The sequence below is a fragment of the Lycium ferocissimum genome, chromosome 4, assembly GCF_029784015.1.
Source record: "Lycium ferocissimum isolate CSIRO_LF1 chromosome 4, AGI_CSIRO_Lferr_CH_V1, whole genome shotgun sequence".
NCBI lineage: Eukaryota > Viridiplantae > Streptophyta > Magnoliopsida > Solanales > Solanaceae > Lycium > Lycium ferocissimum.
Genome location: NC_081345.1, coordinates 58321165 through 58329448, shown reverse-complemented (window position 1 = coordinate 58329448; position 8284 = coordinate 58321165). Strand labels below are relative to the sequence as shown.

Genomic DNA, 8284 nt, shown 5'->3' with positions numbered 1-8284 from the left:
TGCAATTTGGAGATTCAATTAGATGAAACATTTATTGTTTGGTATCAAACGACAAAAGTTTGTCAACTCCTTTCTTGAACTACTACTAAGATTTTTGCTTTAATCTTCTTTTTATTTTCGGTAGGAAATTATTATTTCTTAAAAACGATCTCTAGTTCTTGTCAATGGCCGACGATTTTGTCTCAAATTTTCTAAGCTAAAACAAGGTCTTCATCCTTCTTTGTTCTTCTTTATTATTGAATATTTCTCCTTCATCGAAATTCTTCTCTCTTTCTAAAGGCTTGATGAGTTCTTCAATTCCATTATTAATTTTATAGAATCTACTCTGTCACTATGCATAAAATATTTTTTGCTCAAATTTGACTTTCAAATGTCAACTCTAAAGTATCTGGTTGCATCACTTCTATGGGTGTGTTCGGTATGGAGGAAAATGTTTTCCTAGAAAATAAGTGAATTTCCACTTATTTTCTCATGTTCGTTTGGGTAGTGGAAAATAAGTGAATTTCTTACTTATTTTCTCATGTTCGTTTGGTTGATAGAAAACGCTTTTCGTAAAATACTCATCCAAGCCTCACCAACTCCAACCCAACCCCATACCCCCAACCCCACCCATACCCCACTCTCACCCTCCCACCACCCACCCCCCCTCCAAAAAAAAATTTCTTTTGATTTTTTTTTTCACCCCCACCCCAACCCTCACCAACTCCAACCCAACCTCATACCCCCCACCCCACCCACACCTCACTCCCACTCACCCACCCCTACGCCCCCACCCCCCCACCCCTCCATTTTTTATTTTTTCCACCCCCACCCCCAACTACTCCCTTAACCCATACACCACCCCCTCCCCCCGCTCCCTACCCACTCACCCACCCACCCCCTCCCACAACATTTTTTTTGAAGTTTTTAATTTTTTTTCTAAATTTTCTGCACGACCACATCCTCCATCACCCCCCTCCCCCCTTGCGTGGAACCCATACCACACCAACACCCCCCCTCCCCAACCCCAACCCCAACCCCAACATTTTTTTTTGAAGTTTTTTATTGTCTTTTGCAATGGGTTTCACACCCCACATACCCCAACCCCAAAAAAAAATCTTTTCACCGCACACCCCCATGCCCCCCCACCCAAAATACCCCCACCCAAAAGATCTTACTCCTGTCCCCCTTTCCTCAGTAGGATAAGTCATCTTATTCCAAGCTACCCAGTGATTATTGTTTTTGCCATCTTTGTTTCCCTAGAAGAAGTTAGCAAAAAAAAAAATCAATTTGTAGAAGAATTGTCTTGGGATATAGTAGAATGAGTATGATTCGTCACTCTTAATCGGAGGTCTCTAGAACTGATTTTTTTTTGTTAGAAAGCATTTTTTCCTTTTAATGAGTCCTATACGATACGGATCCGAATTAATCAGGTCAGCGGGTACTGATCATATATTATATTCGATGTATATATATGTACAGCATTGTTCACGGTCTTTGATTCCCTGATCAGTACTTGCCAATATATACCTCAAGTTTTAGTTTCTACTATTATTTTTACCTCCCTTCTTCTAAATTTTGTATGACAAAGTTAATATGTTCGTATATATAAACATACTTGCTCTTTATGCTTCAATCTATATTTTCAATTAACAAAATTATATATGTTCCCTTATCTTATTGGAAAAATTCTTACTTTCACATTTTAAAAACTTGTAGGCTTGTGTAGCAGCCGACGTATTAGGATATTTTATAAGTTGTCTATTCGAAATTGTTGGTCATTATAAAATTATGAAATTGAAGCTTATCAGAGAAGCCACGCAAATCGAAGCTTAACGAGGAAGCTTTGATCTTACGTATAGACTGGGTTTTTTGCGTGTATATATGTTGAAATTAAAGACTCAGACATATGTTTCTCAATTTGTCGAAGAAACAGAGTGCTTTAATCAATCAATTTCATTTTATTTGACCCTGGATATATACTATATTTAAGAAACAAATTATTTTTGATACATATCAAAATGTTCTTAGAATTTGTGATATAATATGCTTTTGGAATTTGACATTCATGTGATTATAAGTATATACTATTAATAAATAAGATAATGGAAAATAGTATCAAGAAATATTCTTATCTACATTATTATAAAAGCATGAATATGAATGTTGGTTGACCAAAATATCCTTCAAATATTAAACGACTTTTATACTCTTAATCAGCTTTAATCCTATTTCTTTTGGACATACTTTTTAAACCTAAAACTATAAACCCACGTGACAACCCTTTTACTACTAGGAAGTAGGAATTAACTATTTCATTAAAGTAGTAGGAACTTATCTTATTCTATTTAAGTTAGAAAATCTCGTCTATTAAAATATATACTCCTTTCACTATGTTTTTGTTTTTGTAAATCATTATATTAATTTTTATAAGATGAACACTTAACATACTATCTATCGCTTTGTGCAAATATTTTTTACGTGCAATGCACGTATATCCTCTATGTGAGCATTACCATCTATAATTTCATATGTTTCAACGAGTTAAATTTTTGTTGTTAACAAAGCAAGAACTTATCTTTTAGGTTCGGACAATATTCAACTATGTTAAATTTAGAATTAGATGACCACATGCAGTGGCGGATCCAGGATTTTCATTCAGGGTGTTCGGAAAAAAAAAATTAAATATACACTGTAATTTTTTGCCGAAGGTGTTCAAAAGTTAATATATGCACATAAATACAGAAAATTTATCCTATATATACACTGTAATTTTTTGCCTAGGGTGTTGGTGAACACCCTCACTTACACGTAGATCCGCCCCTGACCACATGTAAGTACAATTTATCATTTTAACATAAATTTTATAACAGAAAAGGCTCAAATATGCCATTGAACTATTAGAAGTAGCTTATTTATGCCACTCATCAATAGTTTGGTTCATTTATGCCATCGCCGTTACCAAAATGGCTCATCCATGCCATTTTTCATTAATACCGATTTTACAATACCAGATATGACATGTGGCTTCCAATTAGAGGTCCACGTCGTTTAATTGAACCAGCCTAATTTTAAATCCCAAATTGATAAAAAATCTGACACATACACCCGACTCACCCACAACCATAATCTTATTTCCCCCATCTGTAACATTGTATTTTTACATTATTACTTGATACGTTTTGGTAACTAATGTTTGTAATTAGTGAAAAATGCAGTAAATAATATACTACTTACATTAACTTGAGCACTTTCTTGGAATTTGACTTGACTACACATTTTTATCATTGCACATATATCCAAGTAATAAGCACATTGATTTGGGATTTAAAATTGGGCTGATTTAATTAAACGACGTGCACTTCTAATTGGAGGTCACATGTCATCCATGTAAAACCAGTGTTAATGAAAAATGAGATGAATGAGCCATTTTGGTAACGGCGATGGCATGGATGAGCCATTTTGGTAACATCGATGGCATAAATGAACCAAACTATTGACGAGTGGCATAAATGAGCCATTTTCGATAGTTTGATGGCATATTTGAGCCTTTTCCGTTTTTTTAATAATAACTCTACCCCCGTATGTTGCTTTTCTTTAAAATATCGTAAGTTTATTCTTTAGATTATTAATGTGTGGCATTACGTAACGATGAAAAGCGATACAATCTATCCAAATAATGTTTCGTCAAAATAATATAGCACAATACAATACGATATATTATGAAATTGTGTGTAACAACCATCCAAAACAAGCATGACCGTCATAAGATGAAAACAAAGAAAGTACTGTAGTAGGTTTTTCCTTTTCCAAAAGGTCAACTACGTCGAGTCTTAAAATGTTTAAATGAGGTTAAGGCTTGACATCATCTTTAACTTTAAAGGGAGAATACTCGTAAACGACAAAAGCTGTCCAATAAAGGCTTAATTTGTTATACAATAGCTTAAAAAAAAAATTGTTATACAATCCTTCTAATATGTCATTTGAATTACTGAATCACGAATTGATAATAATTTTTCAATTTAATAATTAAATTTTAGAAAAATCTTAAGTAATATAATCATAAATATTGCCAGCTGATTGCTTTTTCAATCATACAAACAAAAAACTAACGTGTATGAACTATATTAGATTGCAAAATAATTACTCTTGCGTTGCAACTATAGTTGAAATTGCCCATCTTCACATTTAAATTATATGTTTTGAAATATAAAAACAAGAAAAAAGTCAAGATGAATATTTGAAAAAAATAATGAACCGATTAGTACGGCATACGCCTAAAACTAGTTAATTTGAATGCGCAAGGTAATCAATCCTTCAGTACACTTTGTAAAGTCCAATCACAAGTATTACTGAGCGAGTCAGTGCTTCTTGTTTGTATCCATATCGCAGGTTTGACCAATAATTATGAGAAAGATATTTGAGTTAGTCAGTCTTATTCTTCGCAATACATACATCAAGCAAATATTTTTTGAATAAAAAATATAATCATTTATATTTGTGTAGTTGTTCTCATTTTAAAGAACTCTTTATTTAGTTAAATCCTCTTTGTGGTGGCACTGGGTCTTAGTGTTGATCCCAACCTACCTTATATATATATGCGATTTTTTCACTGATGTTGAATTGCGTCCTAATGTGTTTAGGGTGCATAAATATAAGTTAAAGATACACATCAATTAGCCTTACAGAAATATTAGAAATATGTGTACATTCTCATTCTAATGAACTATTGATTAAGTTGCAATCAGATATTTTGCAGCTTCCAGGTTTGAAGGTCTTCGCTTTTCTGATTTTGAAAGAAGGAAAGTGGAGTGTATCCATTATCCTTAATTTTTCATTACAGTGATTACCCTCCCTTTACAGCAACATTCAAGAGGCAAAGCATTATGCATCTCTCTTGGTTTTACTTATTAGATCTTAATTTATTGACTGGGGCTCCTTAGCCCACCATATTTAACACTACTATGATATTTGTTTTATCATATTGTGCATCAATACATTAACAGTTTGTTTGGATGGTTCTTACACGTAATTTCATAATTTATTGTATTGTTGTATGTGACATATTGTTTTGATGAAACAACGTCTGGATAGATTGCATCATTTTCATCGATACATAATGCCACACATCAATAAGCTGAAGAATAAACTTACAATATTATAAAGAAAAGTAGGATATACGGCGTAGAGTTATTATTAAAAAAATTTAAAAAAAAGGTAGGATAAAGGATAAAAACAGGATTATAAAGTAATAATCAAAATAAATATTATATTAAAATAACAATGCGATACGACAACCATCCCAACAAGCCTTAAGATCCATTACATATCTCTCAAAATAATAACAAAAACAAAACAGAAATTGACATATAAATTAAAATAAGTTGACAAGTTTAGCAAATAAATTGACTATAAGGTTGACCACCTCAGGAGCCAGAAAGGATCGGACAACCTCATTTCGAGCTTTAGGCGTACGGATATTCCTTATCCCGTATTATTAGGGTTACCTTACACGAAAGAGCCCCTTTATTCACACATTACATGAAAAGAAATAAATAAAACCATAGCTCTCTCTCAGAAGTCATAATCCTCGCGATCCATGAGAAGCCAAGTTCCATCTTTTTGTTGAACCATTCCTTTGTTCTTCTCGATCCACCAAGCCCCAGGGACAAGATATTCATCTTTTAGAATGTCCCATACCCTGTTGACAAGTGCGAGATCGCGATGCACCTCTAGTTTAAAATCTCCTGATCCTTGGGTACCATCAATTCCGTGCAAGTAACCCTCCAAATTATGTGGTGTGTGTAGGTCTCCAGGATTAGGCTTCAAATAGGGGGATTTTGTGGTGTCAATTATTATTTCCTTCCCAACTTCGAAATAGACATCTAGATTTGGTAATTTCGGAACAATATCAGGTTCGTTACGAATTCTCAAGATGTGGAGGTGTTTCAGTTGAGAAACTGCATTTTGAAAAAGATAATCCCCAACTTTAGGACTTGCGAATACAAAAGCTGTCACTGGGAACTCCTTGCCAGTGCTTGACTTGTTGATTCCATTGTAAACTATATCAGCTGCATTTAAGGTTGCAAGTGATGCACCGAGGCTGTGGCCAGTCACGGTTATGCTTACCTCTTCGTCCTTATATTCCTCAACCAATCTTTTCACTTCTTCAATGACCTGAAAACGAGTACATTAAAATGTAGGGTAAAAAGAGTGGAGCTATTTATTTATTTATTTATTGCTAAAATAGGCGTAATTTTCACAAGAAATTATAAATTCTAATAGTAATATTTTAAAGGAAAAGAGGAACAACATATACAGAATGAAGAAAAAGTTAGCGATTTGTTATTTCGAGAATTAGAAAAAATATTATGTATAAATTAGTAAAAAAATTGATCAAATTAAAAGTGCTTATGAGCTGAAAAATCATAAGTTGCGGATGAAAAACTTACTACTGACTTTTTGCTGAATCTGACTTATGAGCAACAATTTTTATGTTTATCAACTCATAAATAAGCCAAAAAGTGCTTATTAATCAATTTGACCAGCTTATAAACTTATCCAAACACTCTTTAAATTTTAAGTGTGATGGTTATACACTTCAACAATCAAAATTACAAAAACATGCGACAATACCGGAAGAAAAACATGCAAGTAAGCAAATAAATATGTACCTGGTCTCTGGCACTAGTTTTATTAAACTTTGATTGTGAATCTTTTGATGTATACATGCTGTAGAATCCATGATGCAACAAAGGTGTCGAATAAAGTGCTGATGCACCCAAAAATACTTCTATTCCTGGAATAAGTAAAAATTTACAATCTTCCCACCACTCCAGTGTCTGAATTGTTCCTCGCCAAGCAATTACAATATCCCTCCTTCCTAGTGAAACTTTCCCTCATCAGTAGCCACAGCAATGTACCCCATAAAATTTGACTCTTTCCACCATGAATCGCATGACAATGATTTCACATGGAAATCACGAGGAAGTAAAATGGATGAGGTAGCATAGAAGTATTTGGTTACTTTATACTTGAGCGGGTCTAGCCCACACCTAGCAAGAAGATTTTCCATCGAGTATCTACTAGCTCCTGCATTCTTAGATATTGGATCCGAAATGAAGGTGTCATAAGTTACATGAGCCAATTCTCCGTATTGAATGAGATATCTACGGAGATCAACATCCAATGGTTCTAATAGCCCATCCCAATTGTTTTTGCCACTAAGTTCCTCCCATTTCTCAGCCATGTTAGCCATTCTTTTTCTTTTATGCCTTTTTTCTCTCTTTCTCTCTTTGTTTTTCTTTGGTATGTGCTTATCATTTAGACCATGTATTTATAGTGAAGCAAAATCGTTTCTCTCTTGGGATTTCTCATGCATGAAATTAACATGCTTTCAGTGCCCAATAATTGAAATGACCAAGCAATAGCGCTAATAATTACAGCATCTCCATATTTCTAATTTACTCAAATTTTTTAAAGTTTGTTGGTTCTGGATTCTAGAAAACGCAGCTTACTGGGTTTTTAATAAATTATTTATAGCCTAATTTTGGGACGGAGGGAGAAAATGCTTAAATATGACGTGATCCTACTTAGCTCATCGTTTGTTGTCATCAACATGAAACACTGAATTAAAGTTGAAAGTCTACGCTAATTTTAAATGTATCACGAATGGATTCCACGTGCATGTACTATTATTTAAAAAGCTGAAATAATTAAATATTTTTTTCTCAACAGGATGCGCAGTACGTGAATTATATAATTGTTGATCAAGTTTGGTTACAACTAGGGCTGTTCAAGGTTTGGTGAAAATCGAACCCAATCGAAAATCGAACCAAACCGGTTAAAAAACCCGATATTTACTTTTGTTTGGTTTTGAATTTTAAAAATCGATAATATTTGGTTTCGTTTATGTTCTATTAAAAAATCGGAAAAATAACTTAACCAAGTCGATAAATTATACATACAAATTTTATAGCTATTTATATATATGATATTAGTTTTTCATAAATAATTATAATATTTTATACCTTTTAATCATTATTTTGGCTTTATTCTACTTATTTCTGCAATGTGAAAGCACATTTCTTAAAAGATAAGCCCAACATAGTTGAAATACGAAGAAATTGCATCGTTTGCCCTTCAAATGGGCTGGTTATTATTTTTTTCGGGACAAAATCGAACATATGTCTAGTGAGCATAAGTTTTTAAGGACGCGGAGCATGACTTGTGAGATATTATGATAAGAAAATAAAACATATACCATGCGAAAAAGCTATTTGCCTTGAGAAGCAAAATTAGAGAC

At 33.4% G+C, this 8284-nt stretch overlaps 1 pseudogene; it reads right to left on the bottom strand.

Annotated features, from left to right (window-relative positions):
• Positions 1-5228: 5228 nt before the first annotated feature.
• Positions 5229-7404, bottom strand: LOC132053575 (phospholipase A1-IIgamma-like; annotated as a pseudogene).
• Between the last annotated feature and the right edge of the window lie 880 nt (positions 7405-8284).